The following is a 16,619-nucleotide window of genomic DNA, read 5'->3' on the forward strand; positions in this document are numbered from 1 at the left end:
TTCGCGCTTCACAGAGCGCTTGATCACATGACACAGGTGATCACCTGACACATGTTTAAATACAGTCTACCAATATAAATCGAACTACAAGTGCAATAGAAATGGAAGAGTTAAGTCTCTACGAACTACTCACATTATTGTTGCAATGACTGCAAATGCATTTGTTTATAGTGTCTTTTGAACACATTTAAGCATCTGTAGAGTTAAATAACTGGCATAAGTAAAAAAACATGTGTAATAAACATTCGGTGAAAGTGATTAAAAATAGGAGTTTAACCAAAAAATATTTTTAAATAGGATAAAAACAATCATGGTTAATTATCGGTTAAAGTGCAGCATTATTTTTAGAAGTTCAACGTTTTGCAATGATATCGGTATAGTACCCTATTGCTAAAGTCCGTGTTTTAAAAACACGTACACATGTGGAGCCCCACAAGTGAATACATTGCCATATAATATGTGCAAACTGCAAAGACATGAAAAGTACTGTAAAGTGCTGGTGCAAACAAGACTAAATAGCTGCCAAATTTCATGAGGACAACATCACCTATGGTGGCAAAACGATATTGCATTGAGGGATAAAGGTATAGTCTCTGTAAAATACGAAATACAATCCCCAATTTGGTCGTTTTACCAGTGATAGCATTCACGATGTGTACAGTACTAGGGAGAGTATATTAGGGAGAATATATTATCATTCATATAGAGCCGTTTGTTCCATTCACAGCAAGTGACCCAGTGATTAAAAAACAATACGATATTTTGTTCATAATTCATATAAAGCCATATAAATACCTTAAAATGGTAATTTACATAAAAGACTAAAATTAATGAATCTAAAACCACATATAAATAGATTGATAAAATCACAGGCTAATTAATGTATATGGTACAAAAGGGTATAAATAACATAGACAGTCCTAGATATTTCTCCGAATTAATAAAGACCCATGGAACTTTTAAACAGGTTGTGTATTAACGGGGATTAGTTTTGTGTGTATACTTTATCATAGACAAGTATATAAATCTTCCGTAATGTTCAGGCCTGAGGGATGCTTTGTATTCAGTTCAATGATGTACTGTGTTTCAAGGCGGCGTAATCTGTCTTCCCTATTGCCACCTCTCCTGCTAGCCTGTACACAGTCTATAACATAGTATTTGAGGTCACTACTTTTGGAATTGTGTTTTGACTTAAAGTGCCTCGCTACAGGATAGGTATTGTCCTGATTCCCAATGGCTCGAAGATGTTGCAGGATTCTTCTGTGTACTGGGAGCTTAGTGCTCCCCACGTACAACAGGTTGCAGGGGCATATTAACACGTAGACAGCAAATTCTGTCTTACATGTTAATAGTTTCGTAATTTTATGTTCTCTGCTATCAAAAGGGGAATGGTAGCTCTTTTTGTTGATAGCTTGTTGGCATGCCTTGCAGATTTTGCAATTATAGAATCCTGTATGGGTTTGGTACCATGCTGTTGTTTCCAGTACCTCAGGACTGGTTTTGACCAGTTCGTCCCTCATTGACTGCCCTCTGCTATATGTAATGCTGGGCCTTTTAGGGAGATCCCTCCCGATCACTGGGTCACTAAGGACCAATGGCCAGTTTTTGCTAATAATTTTAGCTATTTCCTTGTATTGGGTGTTGTACTGTACAATAAATCTGAACTCAGAGTTCATTGTGGTGGTGTCCTCAGAGTCTGTTGTTAAAGGTAAGTTACCTGCCAATAAAAGAGATCTGTCTTTCTGATTGGCTTTCTCAATAGCCGCATCTACAATTTTAGGAGAGTATCGCCTGGCTAAAAATCTTGCTTTGCTCTCCCTCTGTGCCAAATCTAGATCAGTCTGCCTACTATGTATCCTTTTAAGGCGTAGCATCTCGCCATAAGGGATGCTGTTAATGAGGTGCTTAATGTGGGAACTGGTGGCGTGTAAGGTGGAATTTCCAGCTGTTGCCTTACGGTGCAGTCTTGTCTCCATTTTACCCTGTTCTATAAACACCTCAGTGTCAAGGAAAGTAATAGACGACTTACTCAGTGTAGCTGTGAACTGGAGGTTCAGATTGTTATTATTGAGATCAGAGATAACATTTTCAGCTGATAACATATCCCCTTCCCAGATCACAAAAAGATCGTCAATGAAACGTAGCCAGGTAATTACCTGGGCCTGCATCGTTGTTGAGTGTGATACCATGAGGACCATCTCCTCCCACCAGCCCATGTGGAGACATGCGTAGCTGGGGGAGAAGCTGGCCCCCATGGCCACACCCCGCAATTGCCTGTACATAAGGTTGTTGAACATGAAGATGTTATTATCAAGACACATTTTAACCATTTCTAGTAGCATCATTCTATGATCAGGCATATTGGGTAAGGATCTTTGTAAATAGTAGTCAAGGGCATTAAGACCATCTAGATGTACAATGCTAGTATATAGCGAGCAGACGTCCAGAGCAATAAGTATGTAGTTCTCCTGCCATTGGATATTTTTTATTTTATTCAAGAAGTCACTCGTGTCGCTGACATATGATGGGAGCTTTTTAACCTCCCCCTGCAGAAAAAAATCTACATACTGAGACATGTGTACATATATATAAAAACACTCTCTCGGCAGTATCATACAGTTTGTCCCTTTTCACTTTCCATATTTATGACGTTTTGTGTTATCAAGGCATTCTGGGATATGTAGTTTGTGATGTTTGGTTTTAAACTTTATTTAACTCATTTTTCAACAAACAAACAACCACGGATTTATTGTGTACTCTATGTGATGTGACCAGGAAAAGGAATTCCCTTGAACAGGACTATATAACGTTAAGTGAAAAATTCAAAACCTAAATCACAAGAAATCATACATGGAGCGACAACTAAATGAACAATAAGATCACAATTTATTATGTGTGCATACAATTAAACAATTACATTAAAACCAGACAACCAACAGGCCTGAACGGGGATGAAGAATTATATGTTCATTTCTTACCTGAGTAGAACATAAATGACTGTAAATTGACAAATATGAACTCTACGCCAGCACAACATGAGACTTTGAAAAACTGCAATATTGAAATAACATGATTTATATGCAGGCAATATTGACTCAAATTAACAGAAAACTGGGTAATGGAATTGGTTTAGCAGAATTAACCACAGGCTATTAACTGGCGGTGGCAAGGGCACTCAGCCCTAGTAATGATTTTACACTATACACCATAAATTTCTAAATGTAACACAAAACATAACTGTTAAAAACCAAACACATATCAGCAATTATCACATATTGTGTAGTGATACACCGCACAGCCTGAACACCCATAACACAGATGTACGAATCTATTGCTAATATAAGGACGATAACGTTTTCCATTTAAATAATGGAAATCAGGCAAAAACACAATCATAATGTCGATATGTAGTAAAATCTGATAAGGGCACTCAGCCCCACATAATATAAAGCACCGCTAACAAAATCGAGCTGGGGACACAACCGCTATGTAACCTAAATAGCGGCTTCCCACAAATCAAATTAAGGACATGTGTATAAATCTTCATAGAATGGCATCATACATAAAGCGGTAAAGTTATGCTACTCACGTAATGTAACATAACATTGAGCACACAATCAATCCGTGGTTGTTTGTTGAAAAATGAGTTAAATAAAGTTTAAAACCAAACATCACAAACTACATATCCCAGAATGCCTTGATAACACAAAACGTCATAAATATGGAAAGTGAAAAGGGACAAACTGTATGATACTTCCGTGAGAAGGAACTACAGGTTCGAAACGCTTAGGCTATCACAGTTGTGAAATAAACTAATTGGAATTACCAAGCAGAGTGCCAAGAGTATTCATTCTTCGTGTGGGACACAATACGAGACCCTGTCCTGGTCTCGACCATGGCACCAACTATATTTGAGATGTCATCAGTGATGTCACTGACCATGTCATGAATGATCTAATATGTGACATCATCAGCAGCGGATTGCGGGTGCACGAAATATAGTTAGTACAACTAACTATATAGGAGCAATTTCAATGGTTTTGTATGAGTGAAATGTCCAGCTAACTATAACACCCCTAAAACTTATAGTTTTTTGAGTAAATTTCAAAGGTTTTTTAAATGCTAATTCCTAACTATATAAGGCCTGAAACCTATGGTTTTTTGAGTGAATTTCAAAGGTTTTGTAAATGCTAATTCCTAACTATATAAGGCCTGAAACCTATGTTTTTTTTCAGTGAATTGCAAGATTTTTTTAAATGCTAATACCTAACTATGTAAGGCCTGAAACCTATTGTTTTTTCAGTGAATTTCAAAGGTTTTTTAATGCTAATTCCTAACTATATAAGGCCTGAAACCTATGTTTTTTTTTGTGAGTTTCAATGGTTTTTTAAATTATAATTCCTAACTATATCAGGCCTGAAACCTATGGTTTTTCCATTTAATTTCGAAGGTTTTTTAAAAGACAATTTTAAATGTATTAATTGTTATTTTTTTATACAGATTTACTACATTTTGGCAGGCAGGTGTTCAGAGGGCACGCCCCCTTTTTACAACACTCTGCAGCGCAGCTCCATGGCGCTTACTGGAGATACCTGTTGGGCTAGTTGCCATCTAGGGGACCTCTAGATTGAAGAAGAATTAATTCCCCAACTTAAAACACGCCACAGGGAAGTGTAATGAAGCCACTCCCCTTTTTACACATCTCTGCAACGCAGCCCCCGGGCGTGTTTTCAGTGGGGGAACTAATTCCTCTTGCATAATGGGGGTCCCTGTGGGCCAACTAGCCCACCTGGAACCTCCAGTATGCGCCAGGGGGCTTCGTTGCAGAGAGGTGTAATGAGGCCACACCCTTTTTTACACCTCTATGCAGCGCAGCCCCCGTCCGTGTGTGCAGAGGGGGAACTAATTCCCCTTGCATACTGGGGGTACCTGGGGGCCAACTAGCCCACCTGGAACCTGCAGTATGCGCCAGGAGGCGGCATTACAGAGAGGTGTAATGAGGCCACACCCTTTTTTACATCTCTCTGCAACGCAACTCCTGGCCCGTTTGCAGAGGAGGAACTAATTCCCCTTGCATACTGGGGGTCCCTGTGGGCCAACTAGCCCACCTGGAACCTCCAGTATAAGCCAGTGGGCTGCATTGCAGAGAGGTGTAATGAGGCCACACCCTTTTTTACATCTCTCTGCAACGCAACTCCTGGCGTGTTTGCAGAGGGGGAACTAATTCCCCTTGCATACTGGGGGTCCCTGGGGGGCAACTAGCCCACCAGGAGCCTCCAGTATGTGCCAGGGGGCTGATTTGCTTTGCCCCGGAGGGCGGCGGTCCCCGGGGCAGTGTAGGGGGGATTTGGCAACCCCTCACTTCTCTATCACTATGCCCCCGCGATTTGGTCCCCCTGGGGGGTAATTTTTAAATAAACATACCAGGTTTTTTCTAAAAAACATTTTTGGCCTTGGGGGTCCTTGTGGGCCCCCCTGAGCAGGACTAGGGGGTCAGGGTGCTTCTACCCGGCCCCCTTTTTTTTCTACACGTTTGTTTTTCTGCTTTCTTTTGCCTCGGTCTACCTAGCACAAGATGGATGTCAACACTTCCTGGTTTGAAGTGATGACAGCCAATGAGCATGCTGCTTTCTCGGGAAGGCATGCTGATTGGCTGCCACTGTCTGTCAACACTCCAAACCAGGAAGTGTTGGCAGCCATCTTTTGCCTCGGTAGAACCAAGGCACAAGAAAGCAGTGAAACAAAGGTGGAAAACATGCAAAGGGGGAAGGGTAGAAGCAACCTGACCCCCTAGGCCTGCTCATGGGATCCCACAAGGACCCCAAAGGCCCCCCCAATGTTTTTTTTAAAAAAATCATGGGGTACGCGCACCGTACACGTACCTCTGCTTAGGTACGCGTAAGGTGCGCGCACCCTGTGATATTTAAAAAAATATATATTTTTTGGGCCTGTGGGATCCTTGTGGGACCCCCTGAGCAGGCCTAGGGGGTCATGGTGCTTCTACCCTGCCTTCTTTTTGAGTTTTACACGTTTGTTTTTCTGATTTCCTGTGCCTCAGTCTACCGAGGCACCAGATGGCTGCCAACAATTTCTGTTTTCGAGTGTTGACAGGCATTGGTAGCCAATCAGCATGCAGCTCGCGCACACAAAGGTCCGCGCACGGTACGCATACCGTGCGTGCACGGTAGGCGTACGGTGCGCGCTTATAGATATATACATTTTTTTCCTTTTGATTTTCTCAGGAACTACTGGAGGGATTTACACCATTTAAGCAGAAGGGTGATCTGCGAACCAAACTCTACCTCTCTGCCAAATTTGGTGCAATTCCGTTCAGCCTTTCAGGCTGTAGCCGTGTCTAATCGTCCTATGGAAAATAAAATGGGGAAAACACATTTTAGGACCCCCATTTTTTCTCAGCCCCCACTTGACAAATCCCCCAAAAACTTTCAGGGAAGGAGCGGACCAGAGCGGGCCATCTTCTTTGAAAAATTTGTGAAGATTTATCAACCGGCGCCAAAGTTATTCCCAATAGAATGTTGCAGATATCCTATGGAAACTATGTCCTAACTATATATACCTACTGGGGACCGCCAGTAGGTAAAATATATATATATGTATATATATATATATCCAAACCAAACCTCCTCTCCAAAGACAAAAGGGGCCGACACATGCTCGGTGCTTGACAGGAGACTTTAATTTGCCAAATTCATCTGCTAACAGCAAACAACGTTACATCAGTGACACGCTGGGCAGGCGCGTTTCAGGCCTTCGCCTTTCTTCAGTGCCGGTTTCACTTCTGCGCTGACATCGCACCTGGGGGCCAGATTTAAATACGGCAGGCCACTCCTACAGGAGTTAGTTCTTACGCCCATTACCCTCACATGCAGAAGACGCAGGTCCCTATCCTAGTCCACTTCGGGTTTTGTAAGAGCCGCTGCAGGATCCTTAATGCAGTGATTAGGTTCCCGAACACCATGTGGTGCCCCACTTTACTAGCCACGGAAACAAAACACCTCGGACAGTCTTTTGGGAGGCATTGCTGGTAAGTCTCTTTAAAACACACCTTTCCCCATTTGGTGCGGGGACCTCTCTCCCCAACAGTGGTGAAAATCGCAGTCGATGTTTGTGCCTGTTGGGGGGGCGTCGCGCTGTATTTTCAATACACCACCAAAACTTGCACAAGCTGGCGCGAAGCTCCAGAACGAGAGGGCGTGTCGGTAAATCGGTGCTTGCAAACCGATTGATACGTCCAAACCAAACCTCCTCTGCAAAGACAAAAGGGGCCGACACCTGCTCGGTGCTTGACAGGAGACTTTAATTTGCCAAATTCATCTGCTAACAGCAAACAACGTTACATCAGTAAAACGCTAGGCAGACGCGTTTCAGGCCTTCGCCTTTCTTCAGTGCTGGTTTCACTTCTGCGCTGACATCGCACCTGGGGGCCAGATTTAAATACGGCAGTCCACTCCTACAGGAGTTAGTTGTTACGCCCATTACCCTTACATGCAGAAGACGCAGGTCCCTATCCTCGTCCACTTCGGGTTTTGTAAGAGCCGCTACAGGATCCTTAATGCAGTGATTAGGTTCCCGAACACCATGTGGTGCCCCACTTTACTAGCCACGGAAACAAAACACCTCGGACAGTCTTTTGGGAGGCATTGCTGGTAAGTCTCTTTAAAACACACTTTTCCCCATTTGGTGCGGGGACCTCTCTCCCCAACAGTGGTGAAAATCGCAGTCGATGTTTGTGCCTGTTGGGGGGGTGTCGCGCTGTATTTTCAATACACCACCAAAACTTGCACAAGCTGGCGCGAATCTCCAGAACGAGAGGGCGTGTCGGTAAATCGGTGCTTGCAAACCGATTGATACGTCCAAACCAAACCTCCTCTCCAAAGACAAAAGGGGCCGACACATGCTCGGTGCTTGACAGGAGACTTTAATTTGCCACATTCATCTGCTAACAGCAAACAACGTTACATCAGTGAAACATTGGGCAGACGCGTTTCAGGCCTTCGCCTTTCTTCAGTGCCGGTTTCACTTCTGCGCTGACATCGCACCTGGGGGCCAGATTTAAATACGGCAGTCCACTCCTACAGGAGTTAGTTGTTACGCCCATTACACGTACATGCAGAAGACGCAGGTCCCTATCCTAGTCCACTTCGGGTTTTGTAAGAGCCGCTGCAGGATCCTTAATGCAGTGATTAGGTTCCCGAACACCATGTGGTGCCCCACTTTACTAGCCACGGAAACAAAACACCTCGGACAGTCTTTTAGGAGGCATGCTGGTAAGTCTCTTTAAAACACACCTTTCCCCATTTGGTGCGGGGACCTCTCTCCCCAACAGTGGTGAAAATCGCAGTCGATGTTTGTGCCTGTTGGGGGGGCGTTGCGCTGTATTTTCAATACACCACCAAAACTTGCACAAGCTGGCGCGAAGCTCCAGAACGAGAGGGCGTGTCGGTAAATCGGTGCTTGCAAACCGATTGATACGTCCAAACCAAACCTCCTCTCCAAAGACAAAAGGGGCCGACACATGCTCAGTGCTTGACAGGAGACTTTAATTTGCCAAATTCATCTGCTAACAGCAAACAACGTTACATCAGTGAAACGCTGGGCAGACGCGTTTCAGGCCTTCGCCTTTATTCAGTGCCGGTTTCACTTCTGCGCTGACATCGCACCTGGGGGGCAGATTTAAATACGGCAGTCCACTCCTACAGGAGTTAGTTGTTACGCCCATTACCCTTACATGCAGAAGACGCAGGTCCCTATCCTAGTCCACTTCGGGTTTTGTAAGAGCCGCTGCAGGATCCTTAATGCAGTGATTAGGTTCCCGAACACCATGTGGTGCCCCACTTTACTAGCCACGGAAACAAAACACCTCGGACAGTCTTTTGGGAGGCATTGCTGGTAAGTCTCTTTAAAACACACCTTTCCCCATTTGGTGCGGGGACCTCTCTCCCCAACAGTGGTGAAAATCGCAGTCAATGTTTGTGCCTGTTGGGGGGGCGTCGCGCTGTATTTTCAATACACCACCAAAATTTGCACAAGCTGGCGCGAAGCTCCAGAACGAGATGGCGTGTCGGTAAATCGATGCTTGCAAACCGATTGATACGTCCAAACCAAACCTCCTCTCCAAAGACAAAAGGGGCCGACACATGCTCAGTGCTTGACAGGAGACTTTAATTTGCCAAATTCATCTGCTAACAGCAAACAACGTTACATCAGTGAAACGCTGGGCAGACGCGTTTCAGACCTTCGCCTTTCTTCAGTGCCGTTTTCACTTCCGCGCTGACATCGCACCTGGGGGCCAGATTTAAATACGGCAGTCCACTCCTACAGGAGTTAGTTGTTACGCCCATTACCCTTACATGCAGAAGACGCAGGTCCCTATCCTAGTCCACTTCGGGTTTTGTAAGAGCCGCTGCAGGATCCTTAATGCAGTGATTAGGTTCCCGAACACCATGTGGTGCCCCACTTTACTAGCCACGGAAACAAAACACCTCGGACAGTCTTTTGGGAGGCATTGCTGGTAAGTCTCTATAAAACACACCTTTCCCCATTTGGTGCGGGGACCTCTCTCCCCAACAGTGGTGAAAATCGCAGTCGATGTTTGTGCCTGTTGGGGGGGCGTCGCGCTGTATTTTCAATACACCACCAAAACTTGCAAAAGCTGGCGCGAAGCTCCAGAACGAGAGGGCGTGTCGGTAAATCGGTGCTTGCAAACCGATTGGTACGTTCAAACCAAACCTCCTCTCCAAAGACAAAATATATATATATATATCGACACACACTCATATTTATATGATTTAATTATATAGAAAATGAAAACCAAATTGTCCTACTAACTCTTTTTTGGCATGCATCATATACCTACGTTCAACTTGACAGCTAAAAGCCACATTTAATAAATCTTTTTTCTTACTCCATTGATTGTCTACTTCATCATTGTAGCTAAGAGACATAGATACAACGTGCACTGAGGAAAATGTGTATAATATCCAGTGCCTAATTTGAGCCTGTGGTTGCACATGGGGCACACTGGCACTCTTTTTTGGGGACCATAACTTATTTTCCTGCAAAAGTTTTTGATCCAGAGCAAGAGAGATGCAAACAAAAGAAAAAAAGAAAGACAAAAAAAGACTGACAAGGGAAGAAAGAAGGGATAAAAAGAACCTCTAGGAGTTCCTGGTAATGGATTAAAAAGGTATAAACTATGCAGCCTCTGTATTTTGGACCATGGCCTTCAACCAGGCAGAACATAGGGCTTGCTACAAAAAAAAAATAAAGGGTGGGGATACAGAAATGGAACGTTTGAACCGTAGTTGACTTTGCAATGCCTAACGTATGTTATACCAACGATTTTGCGCGTGTATAGACCAGCATGGCATAGACACCTTTGCATGTATACATAAGCAGATTGATGCGGACAGCGCCCTTCCATGGAGAGGCTGAGAGAAAGAGCGAACAAAACAATGTGCAATTTGCATGACAGGTGGCAGGTAGAAAGAACCACCATGTCTATCCGTCGGTACTAAAATGATATGCTTCTGGCAGGTTACCTAATCCAATAATTAGTAATCTCTCGCGAACATTCAGATCAGGTGTTGACTACCTGAAATAATTACCTGTCAAGAGTAACTGAAGTTGTCAGCATGAAGAAAAAAATCACTGTATTGTTAGAAAAATGTAAAAACTGGAGAGCAGACTTTTTGGTGTTTGACTTCATATCCTTATTCCTTGTGCTTGTTCAGATTTTCGTGACAATGCAGTCCCTGTCACTGCCATTTTCTCCTGGTTCTCCTCAGTTTCAGAATGTTTGTTATTCATTATGATACCAAATTTGCTGGCATCACTCATAAGGGCCTAGAAATGCCAGAAGTTAGCAAGGGATTCTGATTCTGCTATAGAAACCGAAATATTAGCTACATTGTTAAAGAAAAAAGAATTAAAGCTTTTACTAAACCTTTGAATCATTCATCAATAGCCCCACCTGTGTAGTTCCTACCTATGTTTAGAATTGGAAAAACAGACTACATTCTTTCTGCAACCGAATATATGCTAAAAATCCTGAACAACTGGGAAATCCCTACTATCTATAGACACATGCAGGTAACATCATTTAGGGCCATATATAGAAAGCCATTTAGAGGTTACTAAATCACAGGCTTTATAACCGCTAATTGCTTTTTTAAAGGTATTAGAGATATTTTTGCCAATCGAAAATGAGCTTAGAAATGCATACCAAATTGAACATTCTGAAGGGATTTGGAGCCTCCCATACAAACAGCTATTTGGAATGCTATGTATCAATGTTTTGTGAAAGCAAATTCGGTTGCAAGGTATTGATAGTTTACAGGCCCCTCAAAGGAGGTAGACTACTTGGAACGCTTCACCCTTTTTAAACAAAGATTGTAGAAGAAGCAGTGTTTTTTCTTAAATGCTGTTTCGTTTCCTTTAAAGAAAATTGCTGCATTTAAAACTAGACGAATGTAGCCCGATGCTAAGCCAGTATAAGATCATACACTGTATAAGATCATACACTGTCCCACACCCAGCCACCCACACAGATACACAAGTGACATCTCAGGAACATCTCAGAATAATCAAAAAGAGATATTTCGTGTGGTGAAGAGCTTTCGTGACCCAAGGTTTTGTCTCAGGAAATACCCCCATCACAGAGTTTCTGCAATGAGATCGCAGACTACTTCGAACAAAAAATTGTTAACATTACAAAACACTTCCCTGATATTACTTTAAATACCGATAACATAGCCCCAGAAGATAATCCAGAGAAAACCAGATGGAATACTTTCACTACAACTGATCTGGTCGATACCTCACATATAATGTCAAAAATTAAATCAGGCTCACCACTTGATCCCTGCCCCCCTGCACTGGTCCACGCAATTAAAGACGAGGTCAATCCCATGATCAACGTCATTGTTAATGCATTACTCCAGTCGGGGGAAATTCCCAGCACATGGAAGACGGCGATTGTAAAACCCCTACAAAAAAAGCCGTTACATGATCCATCTGTCCTAACCAACCTGAGACCCATCTCACAACTTCCCGCCTTATTTAAATGTGCGGAAACCCTGGTTAACAAACAACTCTCAACATTCTTAGAGACAAACAACATATTACATCCAAATCAGGCAGGTTTTAGAGCTAACCACTCTACAGAATCAGCACTTCTGTCAACAACAGAAACAATAAGAGCGGCTCTAGATCAGGGGAAAAAGGCAGTCCTAATTCTCCTTGATCTATCTGCAGCATTCAACACGGTGTCCGATGCCATCTTATTACATCGCCTAACTGAGGCAGGTATAGGGGGCACCGTGTTGAAATGGTTTAAAAATATTCTACTACACAGAAAACAGATAATCAGACTGGGACAGTATTACTCAGAGGAGAAGGAGATCATGTTGGGGGTGCCTCAGGGCTCCAGTTTGAGCCCTACTTTGTTCAATCTGTATATGGCACCCCTGATCAATCTAATTGCTTCTCATAATATAACTACAGTTGCATATGCAGATGATACCCAACTGGTCCTGGTTCTGGATGAGGACACAGCAAGGGCCGAACAGGTATTGCTAACCGCGACTTTTAAATGGATGCATAACAACCATCTTAAATGCAACTCCGCCAAGACGGAGATCCTGCCTTTCGGAAAAAACAACATCTTTTCTCCACACACCTGTTGGCCTTCAGATGCGGAAGCCCCTCCTAATACCATCAGTGCAACACGTAACCTAGGAATAAAATTTGACGACATGCTATCCTTCAAACAGCAATCTAAAGAAGTGGCTGGCGTCTGTTTTAACATAATCAAAGGCCTTTGCAAATTCTTTGACTACCTGCCATTGTCTGCCCGTCGCACAGTAGCAATTGCTCTCATAACATCGAGAATTGACTACTGTAACAGTCTGTACGCAGGGGTGGCAAAATCTACCCTACATAAATTACAGATGGTCCAGAATGCGGCGGCTCGGCTGGTTTTGAGATGGCCTAGAAAATCATCTGCTTCAGCCGCCTTGAACATGCTGCACTGGCTCACCATCCAGAAACGTATACTATTCAAGATCCTCCTGATTACTTACAGAGGCTTTCACAAGTGTGGACCTAAATATCTGTCCAATAAATGTAAATGTAAATGTAAGGTCCATTTATACCGCGCTAGCAATCGCTCCAGGGAGCATCTCGGCGCCAATAAAGGGTCAACCAGGTGAAATAAGTTGCCTTACTGCTTAAGGAGACTGAAACCGGAGTCATACCAGTGCTCTGGCCATTGAGTCTGAAAGGTTGTAAATCCAGGTTTTCAGTTGTTTACGGAAATCAGATTCCTTGTCCAGGGCTCTTAATGGAGGGGGGAGCGCAGTCCATGCTTTGGCACCCAATACCGCTAGGGATTTACCCCCGCGGGTCTTGAGTCTGAAACCTGGAATGGTCAAAAGATTAGCATTTGAAGACCGTAGTGTGCGGTTTGGACAGTATTTGACAAATTTTTTTCTCAGGTACATGGGGCCTGAATTATGCACAGCGCGAAAGGTGATTGTCAATACTTTGTGGAGGACCCTTTTGGTTATAGGCAGCCAATGTAGTACATTGAGGGCTTTAGTTGCTGAAGATTTTCTTGGCCATTTCAGAACAAGCCTTGCCGCCGCATGCTGTACCATCTGGAGTTTATGGGTAACCACCTTATTGGTACCAGCATACAGGCTGTTGCAGTAGTCGATGCGGGATGTGACTAATGCAATCGTGACAGTTTTCCTAGCTTCGAGGGGCAGCAGGTCAAAGAACTTTCTGAGCATTTTTATTACCCCGAAGCAGGTGCCTGCCACTTTTGCCGCCTGATGTTTGAAAGATAAGTCGGCGTCAAACTGTACCCCAAGGTTACGAGCCGAGGAGGTAGTGTGAGGTGGTATTTCAGCATTCTCGGGCCACCACAGTCTGGGGATGAAATCATTATTTGGGCCTATGGGCATGATCTCGGTCTTGCCTGTGTTACATTTTAAGTGGTTTTTCCGAATCCACTCAAAGGTGGCCGTCAGGCAACACTTAAGTTTTTCTTCCCTGACCTGGTTATCTTTGTCCATGACCAGGATCAGTTGAGTATCGTCGGCATATGCTATTACATCTATGCCGTAGGACGATATCAGCTGTATCAGGGGTGCAGTATAGACATTAAACAATGTCGGGCTCAGACTAGAACCTTGAGGTACTCTCGTTGACAGTGGCTTCTCACTGGAACGATAATCCCCCAAGGTCACCACTTGTCGCCTGTCACCAAGAAAGTTTTTTATCCACTCTAAGGCAATAGCTTTGATGCCAGATGTTATTAGCCGGTCTATTAAGATAGCGTGTGAGACCGTGTCGAAGGCCGCCGACAGATCTAATAATATCAGAACGGCCTTCTTGCCTTGGTCTAAAGCTGAGCGGATGCAATGCTGAGTCCTAAAGCCAGCTTGATTAGGGTGCCATGCCTCATTCTCTTCCAAGAAGTGTGTCAGCTGTTTGTTCACTGTGGACTCAGTGATTTTGCACAATGCTGGGAGTAGTGAAATCGGACGTAGATTAGAGAGTGTGGTGGGGTCGGGGAGTTGTTTTTTTTGTAGGGGTTTTACAGCTGCCAATTTCCACTCAGGGGGGACGTAGGCAGTGGACAGAGAGTTGTTGACGATAGTGTTTATGTCCAAGTTAACAATATCAGCAATGAGATGAAGGAGTCCTATAGGGCATGGGTCGAACAGTGATCCTGACTTGGTAGCTAGGATAGCCCGTTTAGACTCCTCCAGGCTGATTGTACGGAAAGCCGTAAGCTGAGGGACTTCCTGCCTAGTATTTTCGTCCTCATGAATGTGTTCGAGGGTGGGAACCTCAAAGTCCTTCGTCAGACCCTTAACCTTTCCCTCAAAGAAGTCTGCGATAGAATCACAAAGTGATTGTGAGGGAGGAATGTCCTGCATGAGACATTTAGGTTTACTAAAGTCTTTAACGATATTAAAGATCGTTTTTTGTTTACTATTAGCTGTTGCTATAGCTGATGTGTAGTACTTTGTTTTGGCTTGTTTGATTAGTGCGTGGTATGCTTTCTTGGTCTTTTTATATTTACAGCGTTCTGTGCTTAGGTAGTTTTTTCACCAGCTACGTTCGGCCCGTCTAAGTTCCCCCTGTTTATTTTTGAGCTCTAGATCAAACCAGGGGGCGGATCTCTTTTTATTTCCGGGTTTACGCTTGCGTCTTCCTTGTCCAGTCATGTTTTTTAGTTCCGTCATCCATTCCCTAAAAGTGTTTAGATTTGGGGGTCATAAATTTCACAGATACCATCCGAATAGAGAACTCAGGTCAGCCACGGCCAATTTAATGGCCATACCCAAGTTCAGACTGGCCACCAAAGGTGGAAAATCATTGGCAGTTCTAGGCGCTAAAGCCTGGAATACTCTTCCGACTCACCTCAGAGCATCTCCATCAGAAAAAGTTTTTAAAAAACTACTAAAAACCTGGATCTATGGACTATCGGAATCAAAATGCAAGACCCTTGTCTAAATGACATTTAAAGCTCAGTTAAACCTCCAAACACTCTAATCTGTAATGAAGTCAATAGCGCCAAGATGCTCCCTGGAGTGTGCGTGCGCTATATAAAAACCCCCAAACATCCAACATCAGACAACAACCGCCCACCCAAAAAGCAAACATAGACACGCACAGATCAGGGCCGGACTGGCTGCCGGGTGTTTTTGTGTGCTGCCAAGCTGGGGGCTAATTTCTCTGCTGTGGGGGCTGATTTCGTTGATGGGGACCTGCTTGCCCTATGAAATAAAAAAAGCAAAATGAACTTTGTTCAGCACACGCAGGTCCCCATCAACGAAGTTTGCCTCCAGCTCGCCAGCACACCAAAATGCCAGGTAGACAGTCCGGCCCCGGCACAGGTGCCCCACCCATACCATGAACAAAGCACACAAACATCGAAAATAGTTACACAACAGACATTAGCACAAGACAACACATACAGAGCCATATGAACATATGGAATTAAAAAGGAGCACTGCTAGGGGTAGCATTTCCATCGCAGTGAAATAAGAGCAGCTGACTCTCCAGTGGTGCCGGACTGGCTACCGGGCGTTTTTGTGTGCTGCAAAGCTGGGGGCTAATTTCTCTGCTGTGGGGGCTGATTTCATTGATGGGGACCTGCTTGCCCTTTGAAATAAAAAAAACAAAACAAACTTTGTTCAGCACACGCAGGTCCACATCAACGAAGTTAGCCCCCAACTCTGCAGCACACCAAAATGCCCGGTAACCAGTCTGGCCCTGCTCTCCAGCTTGCATTGTAATTAGAAAACTGAGCACTGCCTGCCTCTCCCACACCCCTTCGCGCTCTCCCTCACTCATCCACTTGCTATTCTTCCCTCCCTGTTCACATCTCCAGAGTCCAGGGCTCCGGCCACCCCAGGTCTGCGCAGGGGTTATTCCAGAAGCATGCACATCCTCTGAGTGGGGGCTGGGGAGTAAGCTCTGGGGAACAATGCCCCAGCTATGGGGCAGCTGTGCCGCTTTGGCCATGCTAACTTTTTTAAGGTTTTAACAGCAAAAATGTCGCGGGTCAGAAGTCGGGAAAT

The sequence above is a fragment of the Lissotriton vulgaris genome, chromosome 3_1, assembly GCF_964263255.1.
Source record: "Lissotriton vulgaris chromosome 3_1, aLisVul1.2, whole genome shotgun sequence".
Classification (NCBI taxonomy): Eukaryota; Metazoa; Chordata; class Amphibia; order Caudata; family Salamandridae; genus Lissotriton; species Lissotriton vulgaris.